At 36.3% G+C, this 20,930-nt stretch overlaps 1 protein-coding gene and 2 long non-coding RNA genes across 3 annotated transcripts in view; 1 reads left to right on the top strand and 2 right to left on the bottom strand.

Annotated features, from left to right (window-relative positions):
* SMIM14 (small integral membrane protein 14) overlaps nucleotides 1-5,417 on the bottom strand; it is a 56,793-nt gene extending 51,376 nt beyond the window's left edge. The window contains exon 1 of the mRNA XM_006209759.4: nucleotides 5,111-5,417. The gene's annotated coding sequence lies outside the window, so the exon portion shown is untranslated. The remainder of the gene's footprint in view (nucleotides 1-5,110) is intronic.
* Nucleotides 5,418-5,485: 68 nt separating this feature from the next.
* LOC107034109 (uncharacterized) overlaps nucleotides 5,486-20,930 on the top strand; it is a 32,151-nt gene continuing 16,706 nt past the window's right edge. The window contains exon 1 of the long non-coding RNA XR_012062126.1: nucleotides 5,486-5,514. This is a non-coding gene — a long non-coding RNA (uncharacterized lncRNA). The remainder of the gene's footprint in view (nucleotides 5,515-20,930) is intronic.
* Nucleotides 16,460-20,930, bottom strand: part of LOC140687690 (uncharacterized) — a 33,012-nt gene continuing 28,541 nt past the window's right edge. Inside the window, exons 4-5 of the long non-coding RNA XR_012062128.1 lie at nucleotides 20,340-20,670; nucleotides 16,460-16,661 (exon numbers count right to left, since the gene is read on the bottom strand). This is a non-coding gene — a long non-coding RNA (uncharacterized lncRNA). The remainder of the gene's footprint in view (nucleotides 16,662-20,339; nucleotides 20,671-20,930) is intronic.

The following is a 20,930-nucleotide window of genomic DNA, read 5'->3' as shown; positions in this document are numbered from 1 at the left end:
GCTCCTGGAGAATGTCATTCTAAGTGAAGTAAGCCAGAAGGAGAAAGAAAAATACCGTATGAGATTGCTCATATGTGGAATCTAAAAAACAAAAACAAAATCAAGCAAACAAACAAACAAAAACAAAGCGTAAATACAGGACAGAAATAGACTCATAGACATAGAACACAGACTTGTGGTTGCCAGGCGGGGCGGAGGGTGGGAAGGGATAGACTGGGACTTCAAAATTGCAGAATAGATAAACAAGATTATACTGTATAGCACAGGGAATCACAGAAGAAAAAATGTGATAATGAGTGTGTATATGTCCACGTATGACTGAAAAATTGTGCTGAAAACTAGAATTTGACACATTGTAAAATGATTATAAATCAATAAAAAATGTTTTAAAATAAATAAATAAATAAAATGGTTTTGAAGTGCCCAAACTGTTCTTAAACTAACTGCAGGATCTACAGACATGTGCTCAACTACAAAAACAACCATTCAGATGGTTACTACTTGCTGTGTGGGCCAAATCATGAATATGTACATAAATATAAACCCAAAATACACCTTTACTTATAAGCCTGTAGTAGTTCTTGCATAAGAAGTTTCACAATCTTAAAAAATCCCAATATAAGCCACAATGTAACAGTCAGGAGTGCTTACTTTTCTGCAAAAATCTTTACAACCCATATACTAATATGTCACTATTAATTATCACCAATTTACAATTTAGTGTCTTTTATTGAAGTTTTTGTACTAAGTTATATTAAATTATACAGAAAAAGATTAGTACAAATACTTTCTTTTGCAATGTAGTGTTTTTTTACAGATACAGTTAAAGTTGAGACTTTTCTCCATTTATTCTATGAACAAGCCTGATTGCTTAATTGGTTTTTCCTGACCTTATGGGCCTCCCAATCAAATAGGTCAGACAGCCACAGACAATTAAATATGGAAGGTGAAGTGATGGGAGCCACAGACAGCTATTTACAGAAGCCTGAGGTGGGTTAGAGCTCTGGTAAGTGATGTGTGACCTGAGCTTTAACAGATATACACAGTTAGCCAGGCTTCAAGACTAGGAAGAGAGTAAAGACAAGCAGTATTTCTCTGTATTAAGTCATCTCTCCACCTCAAATCAGTGTATCAATCAAATGCAACATTTTTTTTAATTCATTTGGAAATTGGTCTCGCAGTGAGAAATCTATTCAGTTTAAGATGATTCAATGACAGTCCAAATAGTAAAACACTGAAATCAATGGAGAAAATGTAGGACGAATTCAAATGACTATACAAGCAGGCAGAAACTGATGGGATTTTGGTGTGTGGAATGCAAAGTAATATATAAGCAGGAGAAAATACTCCAAATTTACTTTAAACCTGGTAGGCTCCGAAAACTCAAAACAACAAAGCAAGAAGCTTAGGAGTCTGCAGAATGTTTCTTGAAGTCATCTACCAATTGTGCAACTTCAGGCAAAAAGACCAACAAAACAATTCATTAAGTATAGGACTGGAAATGGGACAGAAAACACTGTTTTGCCCTTAAAAACATGGCCTATCATAATCAAAGTGCTGTATACAGTTCTAAATACTGTAGTTCAGAAGCAGTAGGGTACAGTGATTAAGAAAATAGACAACTTTCTGCTACTTACTATGTCTCTGTTTCTTCACTTGTAAAATCGGAGTAGGAATGCCTACATCAGAGTTGCTCTACAGTTAAATGAAAAACATGTAAGTTTTTAGCATAATACTTGACTCATAGAGTGTTCTCCAAAATGAAAGCTATCATTACTACTATTAAGCAAGAAGTAATCTCCCAGAGAAAAGCCATTAAAATATTAACATATTCTCAAACTTTGATGTGTATTCAAATCACCTGAAGGGCTGGTTAAACATGCAGATACCTGGGACCTATTCCTCCCAGGGATTAATTCTATACATCTAAAGTAGAATGTGGCCATTCTCTGGCCCAAACATCAAAAACTACTGAAGTAAGAGAATCAAGATATAGCCCTATAAAAAGAAGCTGAAAACGAGGGTTCTTCCATTGAAAGAACAGGTCTAAAAGACAGTATGTTCAAGAGTAATACAGATGTGTTCAAGTTTACTCATTCAACCAACATTCACCTACTATGCAGTGGAAAGGACAGACAAGGTCCCCATTTTCCCAGAGTTTAATTCCTAGTATAGGAGACAGAATATAAAAAATAAGGACATTCCAGATAGTGATGTAATTTTTTTAAAATGAGAGAGAATGGTGAGATAATTGGGAGGGCAAGCTCCTTCTGAACTTAAGACCTGAATGACATGATGGAATCAGTCACAGGAAAATATGGGAGAATACTGAAGCCACAGGGTACAAGTGCAAATGCCCTGAGGCAGGAGTAAGTCTGGCAAGTTCCTGGGGCAATGCTAGTGGAGGCTGAAACACAAAAAGAAACTGACGTGGCCAGGTTCTGGGGTACTGATCTAGGCGTTCGGATACAAGGTGAGATAAGAGAGGAAAGCAGTGTCAAATTTTGTAGTGCCTGGCAAACCTCGATAGAGTTTTGAATTTTATTTGGAATGTGATGAGAGGCTTTCAACAAAGGGGTGACATAATCTAATTTACACTTTAAAGGATCTCTCAGGCTGTGGTAAGGGGAAGGTGCCATAAAAGGTCAAGAGTGGAAGCAGGGAGACCAGAAGGTTATTGTACTAGGCTAGGTGAGAGATGCTGATAGTTGGCAAAGGTGGTGGCAGTAGGGATAGGAAGTAGACAAATCTAGAACATATACTGAACACTGTAATTTAAGGCAAATCAAAGAATAAGTACTAAGTCACATTAGTAGTAAGCATCTGGGACTAATTACCCAAAAGACACAGAATGAAAATAGAAATTTAAAGGTTTTCAGTAAGTTTATAACTAATGGAACCAAAGGGGTTCCATGTTTAGGATACTTCATAGTGTGTACTAATTATCCTTTGAAGTTGAAGTGAAGGGACATTTCTTTCTCTTTTGGCACCACTGATAAAGCACTGGACTAAAGCACTGGACACACATCCAAGACTCAATGTCAATAAAGCATATTAAGTGTAATTTGTAAAGTAAAATCTTTCAGGATCTTACTGCCGGAGGCCTGGATAGCTGGTTAGCATTTAGAGCATACAGTAACAACGGGTAGAACTAAACCTTTATCTGAGTCAAATTACTAAATTAGCAAAATCTTTTTACACTTCTATATTGTCAACTCAGGCTATTCTGTGCCTGCTTTCCCAAGAGTTAAGCAAATATTTACTCTGTCACACACGCATACTAATTTCTTAAGTTTTACAATATCATCACAGAGATTTAGAAGAAATCTTTTAAAACCACGATTTTAATCACTATCGTGTGGCAAACATACAGTGAATATTCCCTAAAAGCTAAGGTTCTGAAGTCCCTACCTGCAAAAATTTTAATTTTATTACTCAAAAAAGTACTGCTGTGTGAAAGAGCAGGCTACAGAAAAGCATATACAGTATGAACTATTTATGTATAAAATACATAAATGCAAAAAAGAAGTCTGGAAAAATATAAGCCACTGCCAACATTTTGGTGATCTCTGGATGGGAGCAATACTGATGACTTATTTTCTTTTTTTGCTTATCTGCTTTAATCAACATTCTATCCAATTATCACAAATTATTTCATACAAGCAAAAATATTCAGTTGTAGGTTGACACAAAAGATAAAAAAAGAATTTTAAGAAAATAAATTCATTTGTCTAAATCAGGATTCCAACTGTGGTATTAAGAAAAAAGTTTTCAGCTGCACACACAGAAAAAATACATTTGTTAAAAAGAGGTCCACATTATACCACACAAGGGCAAATCCTTGTAGGGAGTAATCTTCCTGGATTTGATGAGGGGCAATCAATTAGCACATAGTTCTATTTTTCTTTCTTGAAGTTTTCCAAAGAAACACCTCAATTAATGAGTTCTCTGGGGAAAAAAAAATGTTCTTTTTAAAAACTAAGTTAGGACAACAGAGAGATAACGGTCTTCCGGCCTCCATTCTACTGCTGAGGGGCACGGAGGGTGGCAGGGCTCAAAGCAGCATACACCAGAAAAATCTGCGTGGCCGGTCACTCGAAGTGAAAGGGGACACAAGCTTGCTGCAAGCTCCACAGACTGGGCAGCGAGAACGCCTCCTAAGGGCCTCCAGACTGTAACACCTGAAAGGTCTTACGCCGTCCAAGTTACTGTATGTAGAGCTGCCAGCGGTTTCTGACATTAACACAGACTGGAAAGTCTCAACAAACACAGGTATTACGTGCGTGAAGCTCATCCGACTCTATGCAAAGCCAAGACATTTTCTTAAGGCCACGTCTTCGATTTTGCAAACTAGGACAAGTTAAAACATCCTATTGACTCTCTACAGCTAACAAACATCATCCCGGCTAAAATCCTAACAAACACAGAAACAGGCACTTTGGAAAACTGGCTTTAAACGGCAACTTCAGGTACTCCAGTAACCGGTTTATCGCACTTTACCTGTTCCAATAAAGGGTGCTACCTCTTTACGGTCAGCTCTGGTTCCATTTACTGAACAAATAGAAAAAGGGAATCCTTTAAATTCGCAACACAATAAGGGCCAAAAGCTCCCGCTTTCTGGATGGCAGCTTTCCTGTCTCATCAATCACAACAAAGGACGCATCCTAGTGACTTCATCAAGCCCGGCAAGAGCCGAGAAACTGAGGTAAATGATACAGTGTGGATTTCAAGGTTTGTGGCTTTTTCCTGTCAGCTACGACTCTGTCTCGCTCTTTTTACTCCATTATACGCCTCCACCCGAGTTCACTGCTTGCCCTAAAAATAAAACCACCCGTGGCTACCGTCCACTTTCCTGCCAAGCCCCGACTCTGGTTTCCTGCAGAGAAAGCCAAATTTCAGGCTCTCCGCCTTGCTCTTCGCCGGGGGCCGCCGGCTCGGCAGCGGGGGGCTTCTCCGGGTGCAGAGCGGCCGGCCGGGCCGGGGAACCACCGAGTCCGAGAAGCAGCCCGCTCTGCCGCAGCCCCCGGGAGCCTGAGGACACCACAGGAACAACCTGGGTGAGGGGAGGGTGTGCCGGCAAACGGCGGTGGGAGAGGGGGGAGACACTCACCCGCCCAGACAACAACCGACGGGGCGGGGAGGATGGGGGCCGGGACCAAGGCTCGGCAGAAAGACCGCCTGGGGCTTCCGGAACGCTGCGGCTGCTCGGGACGCCGCTGCCGCCGCTGCTCCTGGCCGCCGGCTTCCTCCCCTCCTCTGTTTTGATTCGACTGACCACGTCACTTTCAGCCACGAGACCCGGATCTGCCGGCTCCCGCGGGCGGCGGCGCAACAGATTGCAGCGGCTCGCGACCCCAGCTGCCCGCCAGCCGAGCATGCGCGAGCCGCGCGCCTGCCCAGTGGGTCTGGGGAGGCGGGGCGGGCGCGAGCGTCACGCTATCCGTGGGGGCGCGGGACGCGGGGGTTTCAGTTCCGGTTGGGAGGGGCGGGGCCCAGCGCTGTGAAGCCGAGAGGGTAAGGCCCCGCGTCTGTTGAAGTGTACGGCGTAGCCTCTGTTTCGTCAGTGGTGGACAGTGTCCTCTGTTGTGTGTGTCTCTTTGCTTAAGCTGATGGCTTTCCTCGAGTGGAGTCTTTAGAATAACGAGGGGAGCGGTAGCAGCAGGCGCAAGTTGAGACATGTAGAGATTGTTTTGGCTCACTCAGGCCCAGGTGAAAATTAAAGATCGGAATTTAGTCTTACATGCAAAAAGTATGTTAAAACGTGGCAATTATTGATCCCCTTTACGCTCCCCAACGTTTTTGCACCCTGAAGCGAGGAATATTAAAGGGAATCTATGACTGAGAGAGAGTAGGGAATGGAAAGGGGAAAGCTGTTATTAGGCAGTCAGCACTCACCTTTGTGCTTTGACCTTAGGAATTGGAATTAGGATACTGTTTGTGGGGTAAGAACTTCACTTTTAAACGAAGTTGGTGTTTCTACAGAAGTCTCTCGTTCTGGCCTGTCTCCCTGCTAAACCACTGGTGTCCGAGAATTTTCCCAATTTGAAAAAATTTAGAGCTACTTTACTGTTTTCTTAGATCCATAAATTAATGGACTTTAATTTAAACGTGACTGTGGTAAAATAGAAGTGTGAGTTCCAAGCAAAGATTTTACAAAGGTGCCTATTTGCCTATGCTGTAGGAGAGGTGAAAGTTAACTATAAGAAACTGTCTTCCTTACTCTGTGTTGACCTTTTCACCCATCCCAGACTTGGTTCATCACCTCAACTAGCTGAGTCACCTTCAGCAAATTAGTATAATCTGCAAGCGCTTTTTAATTAAAGTGGGTGTTGAACACAGGTAAAGGTTTCTAGAAAATGAAAAGTTTCTAGTAAAACTCAAAAGTTTCCTAGTTAATTAACAGATTACAAGTAGATAGAAGCCAAGCTTCTTGGCCTTTAGTCTGTAATGTTGAACTCTGTTTACTCAGTTTGAGGTGGCATCTAGTGCCCTTATGAAGTTAATAGGCTGACCCTGTAACAGAAGAGCTTTAATCTGTAGAACTTTAATTTGTGAAACAAAGTCTTGTATGCTTGAGTGCACCCATGTGCACATGTATTTGAAAACACAGCTATGTTTAAGAGAACACTTCAGTACAAAGCTGGACTGGTTCAGGATATTGCAAAATTACCACTACTTGCTTTATAAAGTAAGTTATAGGAAAATCAAGATGTTAGGGTCCTTGGTAGCTAGCTTCTAAGATAACCCCCATTCTCGGCTCTGGAAATGTAGACTCCTCCAGCCCTTTGAATCAGGGCTACCCTAACCTGCAGTATACCGGTGAAGGTGTGTGTCTTCTGATGCTAGGTCATAAAGGCACTCATTGCAGCTTTCCATCTCATTCTCTTGGATTGCTTGCTCTAGAGGAAGCTAGGCTCTATGCCACTTACTCAATCAGAACTTTGAAGAAGCTGTTGTGGAGAGGAACAAAAGCCTCCAGCAAGTTTCACTAGATTACGTCATGTCAGGGAACTACCTTGATTGGGCTGATCCCGCAACGTCAAACAAGCATTAGATGACTGCATCCCTGCCCCACATCTCCTTGCATTCTCATGAGAGATAGAAAGTGATGCAGGATCTTATATGGGTTTTTGCCCTGATCTAAGTTAAATCTTTCTAAACTTTAAACAACAGAAGAATGAAAAAGTGTCTCTGTGATTCTATGTGTTAAGTAATTTAGAGAATAATGTAGAACTCCTACCTATGTGAACAATGGTAATGGAAAGAATAAATGTTGCATTGTATGTTAGGATCTGAAAAAGTTGGGAATAGAAATAATTTTAAATGGCTACAAGGAAGTTAATCACATTTTTATGATGGAGGCAAAAACCTAGAAATAATCTAAATGTACCATGGTAATGGAGTGGATAAATTTGTTAAATTATGTTTTAGGGTTTAAGAAATTTGAAGGTATCTTCCCTTTCTAAACCAGACCCTACATGGATTCTTGCTTTAGAAGAAGGAGGTGTTTGTGATACAAATATATATGCTTTATATATTCATAAAAGCATCCTGGAATATATTTCTTTACCTATTGGTATTGGTTACTCCTGGGGGAGGGGTGTAAAAGACTTCCTTATGACTTTCTACCCTTTGTATGCTTTGAATTTTTCATATCAATATAATTTTGCAATTAAAAAAATCACTAATGAATTTTTTTAACTTGAAAAAAATTGTAGTTTCATTAGTCTGCTTGGGCTACCGTAACAGAATACCACAGACTAGATGTCTTAAACAACAGAAATTTATTTTCTCAAAGTTCTGGAAGTAGGAAATCCAGGATCAATGTGCCAGCAGGGTTGGTTTTTGGTGAGACCTCTCTTCCTGGCTTAAAGGTGACTACCATATCACTTTCTCCTCATATGGCCTTGCCTCTGTGCACAGGCACTCCTGGTGTCTTTTCATATAAGGAGACTATTCCTGTTGGATTAGGACCACCCTTATGATCTCATTTAACCTTAATTACCCCTTTGAAACCCCTATCCCCAGATAGTCACAATGGGGCCTAGGGCTTCAACATACGAATTTGGGTGGACACAAGTCAGTACACTAAAAGTGGTTAAGTATATATATATAAAATTTACCATTTTAACCATTTTTAAGTGTATAGTTCTGCGGCATTAAATGCATTCATCTTGTTGTGCAACCATCACCAACATCTATCTCCAGAACATTTTCATCTTCACAATTAAAACTGTGTACCTATTATACATTAACTCCCCATTTCCCGTCCCTCCTAATCTCTGGCAACCACCGTTCTACTTACTATCTCTGTAAATTTGCCTTCTCTTGGTACTCATATCAGTGGAATCATACAATATTTGTCCCTTTGAGATTGACTTATTTCATTTAGCATAATTTAAGGTCATCCATGTTGTAGCATATATCTAAATTTCCTTCCTTTTAAGGCTGAATAATATTCCATTGTGTATATACGTGTGTGTATACACATACCATATTTTGTTTATTCATTTAGCCCTTGATGAAAACTTGGCTTGTTTCCACCTTTTGGTTAACACTGTCATGAATATGGGTGTACAAATATCTTCAAATCTCTGTTTTCAATTCTTTTGGGATATACTCAGAAAGGAAATTGCTAGATTATATGGTTATTCCAAGTTTAATTTTTTGAGGAACTGTTACACTGTTTTCCACAGTGGCTGCACCATTTTACATTCCCACCACCAGTGCATGAGGGTTTCAATTTCTCCACATCCTCACCAACACTTCTATTTTTTTTTAATATATTAGCCATCCAAATGTGTGGAAGTTGGTATTTCATTGTGCTTTTGATGTATTTTCCTGATAATTAGTGATGTTGAGTTTCTTTTCATGAGCTAATTGTCTATTACCTTCTGGAGAATACCTTCTCCAGAGAACTGTCTATTCAAGTTCTTTGCCCCTTTTTATAATGGGGTAGTTTTTTTTTTGTTGTTGCTGAGTTGTAGTAGTTCTTTATGTATTCTGGATATTAACCTTTTATTAGATATATGATTTGCAAATATTTTCTCTCATTCCGTGGGTTGCCTTTTCACTCTGTCAATAAAGTCATTTGCACAAAATTTTTAATTTTAATGAAATTCAATTTAATGTATTTTTTCTTTTGTTGCCTTGTTTTTGGTGTCATGTCCAAGAAATTATTGCCAAACCTAAAGTCATAAAGCTTTTCCCATTTTCTTCTAAGACTTTTATAGTTTTAGCTATTACATTTAGGTCTTTAATCACTTTTCAGCTAACTTTTATATATGGTGTAAGGTAAGGGTCCAAATTCATTGTTCTGCATTTGGATATCCATTTTGCCTGAAATTTATTTAAAAGACCATTTTTTTCCATGGAATGATCTTGGTACCCTTGTCAAAAATCATTTGATTATATGTGAGTATTTATTTCTAGGCTCTCTATTCTATTACATTTGTGTAAATATACATCTTTATGCCAGTACCACATTATTTTGATTGCCATCGCTCTATAGTATGTTTTGAAATCAGGAAACATGAGACCTCAGACTTTGTTCTTTTTATGTTTTGTAAATATATTTTTGTATATATATTTTTATTGAAGTATAGTCAGTTTACAATGTGTCAATTTCTAGTGTACAACACAATGCTTGTCATACGTGAATATATATATATTCGTTTTCATATTATTTTTCACCATAAGTTACTACAAGATATTGAATATAGTTCCCTGTGCTATACAGTGTGAACTTGTTTATGTATTTTATATATATAAGTATCTGCAAATCTCGAACTCCCAATTTATCCCTTCCCACCTGTTTTCCCCGCGGTAACCATACGTTTGTTTTCTATGTCTGTGAGTCTATTTCTGTCCTGTAAATAAGTTCATTTGACTTTTTTTTAGATTCCACATATAAGTGATATCATATGATATTTTTCTTTCTCCTTCTGGCTTCACTTAGAATGACAGTCTCCGGGTCCATCCATGTTGCTGCAAATGGCATTATTTTATTATTTTTTATGGTGCTCTTTTTATTTTTAAGATTGTTTTGGCTATTCAGGATCTCTTGAGAGTCCATATGAATTTTAGTAGAGATTTTTCTATTTCTGCAAAAAATATCGTTGGGATTTTGATAGGGATTGCGTTGATCTATGGAGCACTTTGGGTAGTATCAATATCTTAATAATGTCTTTCCATTTATTTGTATATATAATTTTTTTTCAGCAGTGCTTTCTAGTTTTCAGTGTACTAGTTTTTCACCTCCTTGGTTAAGTTTATTCCTAAATATTTTATTCCTTTTGATGCTATTATAAATGGAATTTTTAAAATAAAGATTTCTACTCTTCATTGCTACATGTTTGGTTCAAATACTTTTACAGTTCATTATTTTATTTTTCATTTTATTAATTATAATTTTAATGTACTGAAATTAAATTTTAAAAATTTAGTCAGCTGTTTCCTCTTTTCCTTTCAGATTCTTTTTTGACTTCTGAGCCTAGAAGGTTATCTTCACTTCAGCGGGTATTTGTTGAACACCTACTATGTGTTGGGCTCTACAGGCACATTTATGAATGTGAAAATCATGAGGCCTACAAAGGACATTCAAAACCAAACATTTAATAAATATTTAGTTCTAATTTCTTCTAAGTTTTCAATTATTTATTATATTTCAACTCTTAATTTACTTGGAATTAATTTTGGTCAACAATGCTGCTCCAGTTTTTTGAAAGTTAATGAGGCACTTCAAATTCACATTAAAGCTGTTTATTATTTGGTGTAAAACCTTTACTGTTAGCCAGTTGAAGGTGGTTATACAACTTAAATTCAGGAGAAGTAGACCTTGAGAAAGTATATTCACTTTTATAGTCATCAGGAATAAATCAGATTACTCTTATATTTTGAAGAGTTTGCCACTTCATTGCTATCTTACTATTTCTTGAAGATGGAGTACATGAGTTGTATTTTCATAATTTAAAATTTCAAAGGGAAACAAGATTTTATATATTCCAGTTTTGCTATGTAATAATTGATATACTGACAATATTCTATGTACCAGTTTTTTAGAAAGTAATAGAATGATTTTTTTTAAGATTTGAGTAATAGAAATTGAAGAAGGGGACCTGGTGAAGGAAAATGGGAGGATGTCAGAAGTTTTATGGGAAGAAATTTGAAAACAAAGAAAGACATGTAGGATGAAGAAGATAAAAGGCAAATTATTTGTCCTCTGACCTTGGGGATAAGTTTAATAAGTAAGTGTGGAGAAGCAAACGTGATAACTTCACTATAGTTGCCATCTGCCCTTCAACATTTCTTCTCTTTAGAAGATATTACTTATTTCATTCTCTGGAGCATGTTACACACACACATACAATGAGTTCTGGAGTTCATTAAGCTATGTCTATTTTTCTTCCCCAATCTCTACCTAAAGCCTCACAAATGTGTTTCAGTCGTTTTCTCTAAAGTTTAAAAGATATCACCTTGTGCTATCAGGTTGTTTTTTTCTCCTAATGTGATATTTGGGATTGTAAATCTTGAAGGAATCCCAAGTGTTAGAGGAGGTTTTTAAGTGCCTCCTTCCTTTTCCTAACCATTATAATATGTCTTTATATGACTAAATCCACAGACTTTTAGCTTCAGCCACAATCCAAATGGCATACTAGCAAAAGTTGTAAGAGTTAAAAAGAGGAGGAAATAGAATCATGGAGGAGTCAAGAAGTGCAGGAACTCCACTGGGCGCCCTCCATGGGCTACCTACTTAACTTTCCCTAAATATTCCACTATCAAAGAGTGGAAACCAACTACATATACACTTCAAATTCTAAGATGTGCTCTTTTCTTATATTGTAACAAAGTAAATAAAGGTAGATATGCAAACAGTACAAAAATCCTGAAATGAATTCCAAATGTAATTGTTAAAAGTGATCTAAATGCCAAATAATGGGAGATTAAAATAGATGAAAAGATGTTCCTTTTGTGAGACAGGCTTTAATCTGGGATCAGCTCTGACTGGAATTCCTTTGGGTCTGGAAAAGTGGCTGTGCACCTTGAGAAGAAAAGGTAGTTGGAAAGTAAACTAGGCCATCAGGGATGCTCTGGAAGGTTCCAGTGTACTCTCTGGATAGGACTGTGGATCAGCAATAGCCCAGACATTTAATTAAATGGCACAATATATATGAAAATGCTTTGTAAACAATAACTAGACTATTAAAAAAACCAACAAATCCTGAAATTGGTAAAAATGTGTCTTATACAAATATTTGCAAGTCACTGTCAGAAACAATGCACCAATGCTACCAATCATATGAAACAGCATTGGAAAGGAGTCCAGCTCATATCATTATCTATGTCAGGGATTGTTTCAAGTGAAACAGGATCCTGTTTTTGAGCCCAAAGCTAAGAACATACTATGCTAAAGACTAACTGCCCTTCTCTAACTCATTCCATGTTTGAAGAAGCATCAGCTGTTGGAGTCTATCCCTTCCCCCTTGGGACCAGTGAGAGGTACCTGTTAAGAAAATCATCATTACTCACTATTATCCGCTCCTTCACATAAGCAGAAGATAGAAACATATGAAAGTTGCCTTTTGGGGGAATGCAGTGTTCTAAAGAGGGGTTATTCTTTCTCTTTACATTAAGAGGGAGGGTAGAGAATTTCCCCCTTCTCTAAGACTGAGGAGGGAGTCACCAAAAGAATCACTAATGAAGTGGGGGTGCTCGAATCCTCTGAACAATTACTGTCTTCAGTTAGTTGAGAATTGGTGATAGCCTCTGGTCTAAAAATTGCCAAACCATTGACCTGATGCTGCTAGAGACATGAGACATGAGAGAGTAAGTAAAGCTAAGAGAGGGAGTTGTCAGCTGGGTGGTGGGGCAGTCTGCATTTCTGCTGTTTGGAATGGTAAAAAGATTCCCAAGAGTCAAGTGCTACTACATGGTACATAGCAGGGCCTTAGACAACTGCCCATTACCACATACATGCACAAATGCATATGCAGTGCATACCCACACCAGCTGTATATTATCTTCAGTTCAAGCAGTCAAAAGAGATATCTGCAGTTTCTAAATCCCAATGCTGAATTCTGGGGAGAGAAAAGCCATTTGGCCCAGCTTAGTTGACCCCTGATTCAACTGGCTGGGGGCTGAAAGGGAATATTATGTGTGAGCAAACTCTTAGAGGAGGAGGCACAGGCAAGCTTATTTAAAGCAGGAAAAAGTGAAAAGGAAACGAGAGGCATTATAGCACAGTTATCTACAACCAATATTTTGATGATAACACCAAAATCATGAACATGGCCCCCTGTAGAAAGAAAACATTTTCCATTTCCTGCCCAAATCTTCCATTTTGAGTTTTAAATCTCAAGGACAAAAAGAGAAAGTACTAATTTGGAATAACTGTGTATTTAAGTTAGTAGTTTTAGTTAATCATTAGGTAACTGACATCCAGGAAAAATGTTCAGAAGAAAGTTCAGAGTCCACAAATAGTCGTCATTGTCAGCAACAATAATAAACACCTATCGAGCACTTATAGAAGGTCAAGTCCTTCTGCTGCAATCTTGGTTCAGTTCAGTTAAACTGAGTGCGTTCTGTGAGCAAATCATTGTGTGGAGTGCTGGTGCTGGGACAACTGAGAATCCACGTGGAAAGTCTTAAATACACAACTTGAATTTACACATATGTAAATATGTATGTAACCACTACCTAGATCAAAAAATAAAATATTTCCAAAGACTCCCTCATTCCCCTTCCCATTCAATACCTGGAGGAATGCCTTTAAAGAGAAAATTAGAGCCAAATGAATCTGTGGGGAATGTAAAAAGGAAAAAGAGGAGCATACTTAGCTAGCATGAGACCAAGAAGTGGCCTGAGTTTTAACAATAGGACAACTTGTTTCCATAGTAACTAAAAAATGTTTTAATAGAAAAATTGCTACACACGAAGTTTATTGTAAGTGGTTTAAAATACTAAAAGTGTCAGATAAGTAATTTCATAATTTTTAATTAAAAATCCAAATAAATCTGAGTAACGTTAATTGTGATTTTCTTAAGATTTAATGCATATTTAAAGGGACAAAATGATGGTACATGGTGGAAAGATAACATAATTTCTAGTTTTTTGCCACCTGTAGCCAGATCTCTAATTTCTACCCTTCCTGTTCAGACTAAATCTCAGAATTTCCCTCCACTACACATTAAAAATCTGTAGACCATTGAAAAGACTTAGAAACGATAACCAACTCAGAGGCAATGAGCACCCAGATGATGGTCTCTGAAAACCAGTTCACACTGACAGAAACCAGGGTTCCTTGCAAGTTGGGAGCAAGAAATGTGCAACATGAACATGAAACATCTTGTTACATCATGATGCTATCAAAGCTACCAAAATTATGTCAGAAGAACTTAGGACTCAACTTGAAGGGGCTCCCACTGACTGAAGATTTGTCAATTTGAGAAACAAAAAGCAAAATAATCTTTGACTTGCAATATATCAAATATATTAAAACATTTTTGGTTGCCTTTGAAAGATGCTAGTCAACTAGCCCATTCTGAAAATATTAATTGGAAAGAATCATGCATTTGTCTAGTCTATACTATATGAACTATACCTCAGAATAAATAATTGGTGAAGGATGGATTTTCTTTATAGCATAATTCCAGCTAAAAAGAAGAAGAAATGATTGAGTTAGAGTATCACCATTTAGCAACCCCTAATTATTAATGGCTGCAAACACCCTTATGTGAAAAGATAATAGACTGATCAAGCTGACAATCTAATTAGCCTGAACCCACTGATTAATCTTAATATCACAAAAAGACAGATAACCAGACATTAGGAGCCTCTTATTAAGATGTAATAGGAATACGCATTGCGACTTACGAAGTATTTTTGCCAAAAGAAACCTTAGCTGAATCAGACCAAACATAATACCATAGGGATACAAACAGCAAAATCTAAAATGTTAAAGGCAAACCAAGTTTCTTCAGCAAATGAATTGCAAAAAATTTAAAAATGGTGAAAAAACCTATAGATGAAAAGAAACTCAAGCAACAACAACTTAATATAATACGTGGAACTTGTAAACCAACTGCTAAAAAAATTTGGAGAAAGTTGGGGAGATATGATATTAAAGAAATATTGATTTTTTTAAAGACATGATAATAGTTTTGTTAGATCAAAAATATTTTTATTAAAATATAGTCAGTTACAATGTGATGTGTCAGTTTTTGGTGTACAGCATAATGTCCTAGTTATACATGTATATACATATATTCATTTTCATATACTTTGTCATTAAAGGTTATTACAAGATATTGAATATAGTTCCCTGTGCTATACAGAAGAAATTTGTTTTTTATCTATTTTTATATATAGTGGTTAACATTTGCAAATCTCAAACTCCCAAATTTATTCCTTCCCACCCCCTTTCCTCCAGTAACCATGAGATTGTTTACTATGTCTGGGAGTCTGTTTCTGTTTTGTGGATGAGTTCATTAGCATCCTCTTTTTTCTTTTTTCTTTTTTTTAGATTCCAAATATGAGTGATATCATAGGGTATTTTTCTTTCTCTTTCTGGCTTACTTCTCTGAGAATGACGATCTCCAGGTCCATCCATGTTGCTGCAAATGGTATTAAAAAATGATTCTTTTTTTCCTGATACACAGTGATTTATTTACAGATAAAATGGTAAGAGGCCTAGGATTTGCCTCAAAATTTTCTAATACTAGGTGTAGTGGATATGACCATGTGCTATATTGTTGAAGCTAAGTTTTGTTATACTTCTTCTTCTACTTTTGTATATTAATCTGAGAATTTTAATATTAAAAAAGTTTAAAAATCTTTAGGCACAAATTTTTTTTGTAAAAAAATCAATCGAACCTGTCACAATTTATTGACTTTATTTGGACCTCTATTCTCAAACACTCAACATTTTTGTAAGACAATCAGGAAAGTGAGAACACTAACTCTATACTTGATGATATTAGGGAATGTCTGTAAATTATTTCGGTATGGTAATGCTATTGTGGCTATGTTAAAAATCGAATCATTTTCTTTTAGAGACACACAGTAAAATATTGTAGATGAAACATAGTAGCTAGAATTTGCTTCAAAATAATCAGGAGGAGGAAAATGGCTGGTGATAAAGATGCAAGAACCATTATCCATACAGATAGACCAATATTGGTAGTTTTTGAAACTGGGTCATTATGATTATTGTATTTTTCTCTTTACTTTTGTCAAAATTGCTCCATAACTTGTATTTCCTCAAAAACATGCTTATTGTTTGGTGTTTTTCATATCATGCATAACATTTTAAAATTTATTTAACCTTACTTTTCACTCATCTATGAAGAGCTCACTGTTGATCATCCTAGTAATCAAGAGTTCAATATATTATATTAGGTCTAAAGATGAATAACTGAATCAGAAGTTTGACAAGTTCCCAACCGTTTTTCAGAAGGTACATGCTGCAACACTGTATTTCTGATTCTATATCCACTATACTTTATATATGCCTATTAAAGTTACACTATCAACAAGTAGTGTTGTGCTGGAACCAACTCACATTGCTTCTTCCCTATGAAAGCCAATTGTGCTCATTTCTTCCCAACTTCAAGTTCAGTGATGTCACAGTGGTAGCTTGAATTGCCAGAGAAGGAACAGGTACACTATGGAAATTGGCAAATGTTACAAATCAAGGATTGCTCCCCCCAACCCACCCCCAGTCAATTGTTAAACATTTACCGTATCATTGACAATAAGCCTTTCTTACCATATGAAGTGGGTATTTGTTACGTATTCATAGTGCCATTCACACAAAGGTACCCTGCTTGAAGAAAGTTTGATACACTAAAGACTAAATTTTACCAAAGTATTAAAGGAAATAATGATTATTCACACTGCAAAAAGAGTTTTTAATTTGTAAAATAATTCTCTGTATAAGAATTATTATACATAATTGTCCAAAACTGAAAACTATCTCATGGTTCTTCAATAAATAAATGGATAAATAGATTGCAGCTCATTCACACAGTGGAATGCTACTCAACAATAAACAAGAATGAATTATTGATACATACAACAATACAGATGAATATTAAATGCATTATGCTAAGTGAAAGAACCCAAAATCTGCCTTCTGAGATGGCTCACACTTTATGGAGTATGTATCTACTTTTACTTTAAATGCTCACTCACATCTTGTAGCCTCTCTGGCCTTCTGAGACAGCCTATACTCTGTCCATAGAGTGTGCATCTCTCTGAATAAATGTACTTTTACTCAAAAAAAAAAACCACTATCAAAAGATTATATACTAAATGTTTCCATCTATATGACATTCTGAAAAAAGCTAAAATACAGAAACAGTTATAATGCACACAGGTCAGTGGTAGCCAAGATTAGGTGTGGAAAAGGACCTAAATACAAAAGAGTAGTGGAAGGAAATTCTTTCAAGTGTTGAATTTTTTGTAGCCTGTATAAAATCTCATAGAAGTGTACACACGCTCACAATTTTGTATGTAAACTTTTTTAATTTGAAAGAAAAAAAAAGAATTCTCTGCATAAAGAGCTTCCTTGATGCTTAAAAAATGATGCTTTGTTTACCCATATTTAGCTTACGACAAGTTTTCATAAATAAATCTGTTGTATGAAGTGAGGCTCACTAAAACTGTACCACTTTTCACCCAGAAGTTGTATATCTCTCTGCAAAAGCTTAAGATTTTTTTTAAAACAATCTGAGATAAAATTAACTTAAAATGAGCAGCACATGTTTAAAGAGTACAATTTGATAAGAACATACATAAACAGCCACAAAACTATCACCACAACCAAGAAAACTAATTTATGTTGCACACTCAATTGTTGCTTTTGTTAATCCCTCCCTTCTCTTCATCCCATTCCCTCCTCCTCATGCAGTCGCTGATCTTAGTTTCTGTAACTGCAGATTATTTTGCATTTTCTGGACTCTTCCATAAGTGGATTCATACAATATATATTCCTTTTTTGTCTAGCTTCTTTCACCCAGCATACTTATCCCTATTATTTCATGTATCAATAGTTCATTCCTTTTTATTGCTGTATAGCATTCCATTGTATGGATATATCATGATTTGCTTATCCACGAACCTTTGGCTATTAAATACTAGGAACATATGTGTATAAGTCTTCTATGAATACATGCTTTCATGTTTCTTTGGTAAATATCTGGGAATGGAATTGTTGGGTTATATAGAAGGCGTATATTTAACTTTCAAGAAACTGCCAAACTTCCGAAGTATCATTTTATATTCCCACAGCAGTTCGTGAGGGTTAATTTCTCCATATTCTTACCAACAATTGCTATGGTTAGTTTTTCAGTTTTAGGCATCCTAATAGGTGTGGGGTGTTATCTCATAGTGATATTAACTTAATATTTGCCTAATAGCTAATGATGTTGAGCATCTTTCCTTGTGCTTATTTTCCATCTATATATCCTCTTTGGTGAAGTAAGTCTAAATATTACAATGAAGACATATTCAATAGGCATAAACATGAAATTTAAACTTTCAAGTATTTACTATTTTCTCTAAGAGCTCTTTTTAATTGTTTAATAGCTTTATTGAGATATAATTCACACACCATAAAATTCACCCTTTAAAGTGTACAATTTAGTTGTTTTTAGTGTATTCATAGATTTGTGCAACCGTTACCACTATCTATTTTCAAAATGTTTTCATAACTCCAAGAAGAACCCCCATAACCACTGAGTCTCTTCCCCTTCACCTCCCTCATCCAGTCCCTGGCAACCACTAATACATTTTCTATTTATGTGGATTTGACTATTCTAACCTAATAGGAGAATTTATGGGGCATATGGTAGCTCTAAATTCAACATTTTGAATAACTATCAAACTGTTTTCAAAGTGGCTATACTATTTTACATCCCACTGGCAATATGTGAGATTCCAATTTCTCTGCATTCTCATTGACAATTGTTATTGTCTTTTTTTAAATTTTAGCCATCTTATTGTGTATGAAGTGGTATCTCAATGTGTTTTTGATTCACATCTCCCTAATGACTAATTATGTTGGACATCTTTGCATATGCTTATTGCCAATTTGTAGATCTTCTTTGGAGAAACATCTTTTTGTACCTCTCACCCACTTTTTAATCAAATTGTCTTTTTATTGTTGAGTTGAAAAGGGTTCTTTACATATTCTCGATAAAATATCCCTTAGAGATATGATTTACAAATACTTTCTCCTATTCAGTGGATTTTTTCACTTTCCTGATAGTGTCCTTCAAAGCACAAAGGTTTTTAATTTTGATGAAGTCCAATTTATCTTTTTTCTTTTTTTTTTTGCTTTTGGGTCATACCTAAGAAATTATTGCCTAATCTGAGGTCATGAAGATATATTTTCTTCCAGGAGTTTTATAGCCCTAGCTCTTATACTTAGGTCTATGATGTATTTTGAATTAATTTTTATATGATGTGAGTTAGGGTTCCGAGTTCTTTCTTTTGCATGTGGAGACCTAGTTGTCCCAGTACCATTTGTTGAAAAGACTATTTCCCCCCCATTTTTAAGAATTTTTATCTCTAATTGAAAAATATATGTATGCAAAATTCATGTGTCACTTAATTTCTAAATTCATTATCATCATACTTCTGTAATATCTACCAGAATTATCTGTCATCTCATGACCTGAATTTGAATAGTCTTAGTTTTAGTTTGCTTTGATTTCTGAAAGATCTCTAGGCTGTAAGCTATATTTGCTTTTTGAAAAATAATGATTCCTGGTATAGTAATAAATAGTTTGTAATATACTTAGGGACAAAAAAGTATAATTATTTACAAATGTAACTTTTAGTACTTGTCAACTCTTTACAATGTTATTTAGTCCTATAGTTTCTTTTATATATATACCTTTTTAAAAAAAGTTTTATTGTATAATTTCTGTACAGTAAACTACACACATTTCAAACATACAATTTGATAAATTTTGATAGATGTATACATAAATATTTTTTAAAGTGCAAAGATATTGGTAGAGAACCATTTACTTATATCCAGTGATGACATCATTAGAGCTAGACCATGGATTCTCCACCCAGCTTCAAAGTTTATATTTTTTAAACAAAATTTACATAACCTAACAGATAATATTTGTGGAAGATTTGTACAGTGTTAACTTAGTTAAGCAGGAGCTGTGATTCCCAGAAATTGCCTTCCCTACATAGTTACAAGTTAGCCTGGCCACAAGATACATTTTGTGCATGATTTACAAGGCAGCAGTGAAACAGCAGCTATCTTTTAAAAAAAAAAAACAACAGCTTTTTTGAGACAATTTACATACCATACAACTCACCATTGTCATCTTCTTTTCACTCAAAGGGTAAGTACAGGGCATTAGGTACTTTTGCAGCTCACACATGTTGTCACTGTTTTTTTTTTTAACTCACTTTGTATGAGGTGTGAGGCAGCAGCTAGGTCCACAAGAAGTCCATCTCCTCCCTCAGTTTCTCCAACTCTACTCCTGGGTCAGGTATACATTTAGCTTCATAATGAAGGATACTAGTTTCTTCAGCAGGTCCTCTGCATCACTGAAGTTATTGGCTTAGAGGTGGTAAGGGACCAAGACAGGTTCCAGCTTGTCTTTGTTCTTCCCCACTTCATGTCTATCTTTCCTTCTCAACTTTCTGCCATGTTGGCATCAGGACCAGCACCAGACATAGAAGCAAAAGCCAGCCATAAGCTATTTAACCAGTTTCCACAATTGTGTAAGGTCAAATCCCTATAACAAAAACTATAACATTCCCAGTGGTACTGTTTCTCTGATCAAATCCTGTTACCACTTTACACACTCACAATCTTTGAGAATCCCTTCCTATCAGTAAGACACCCAACGGTATAATTAATGGATAGTCAAGTGGCATATGCAACCTCCACTCCTAATTCA

The sequence above is a fragment of the Vicugna pacos genome, chromosome 2 (genome assembly GCF_048564905.1).
Source record: "Vicugna pacos chromosome 2, VicPac4, whole genome shotgun sequence".
Lineage (NCBI taxonomy): Eukaryota > Metazoa > Chordata > Mammalia > Artiodactyla > Camelidae > Vicugna > Vicugna pacos.
The sequence above is the reverse complement of the archived record's forward strand: the minus strand, read 5'-3'. Positions and strand labels throughout refer to the sequence as shown.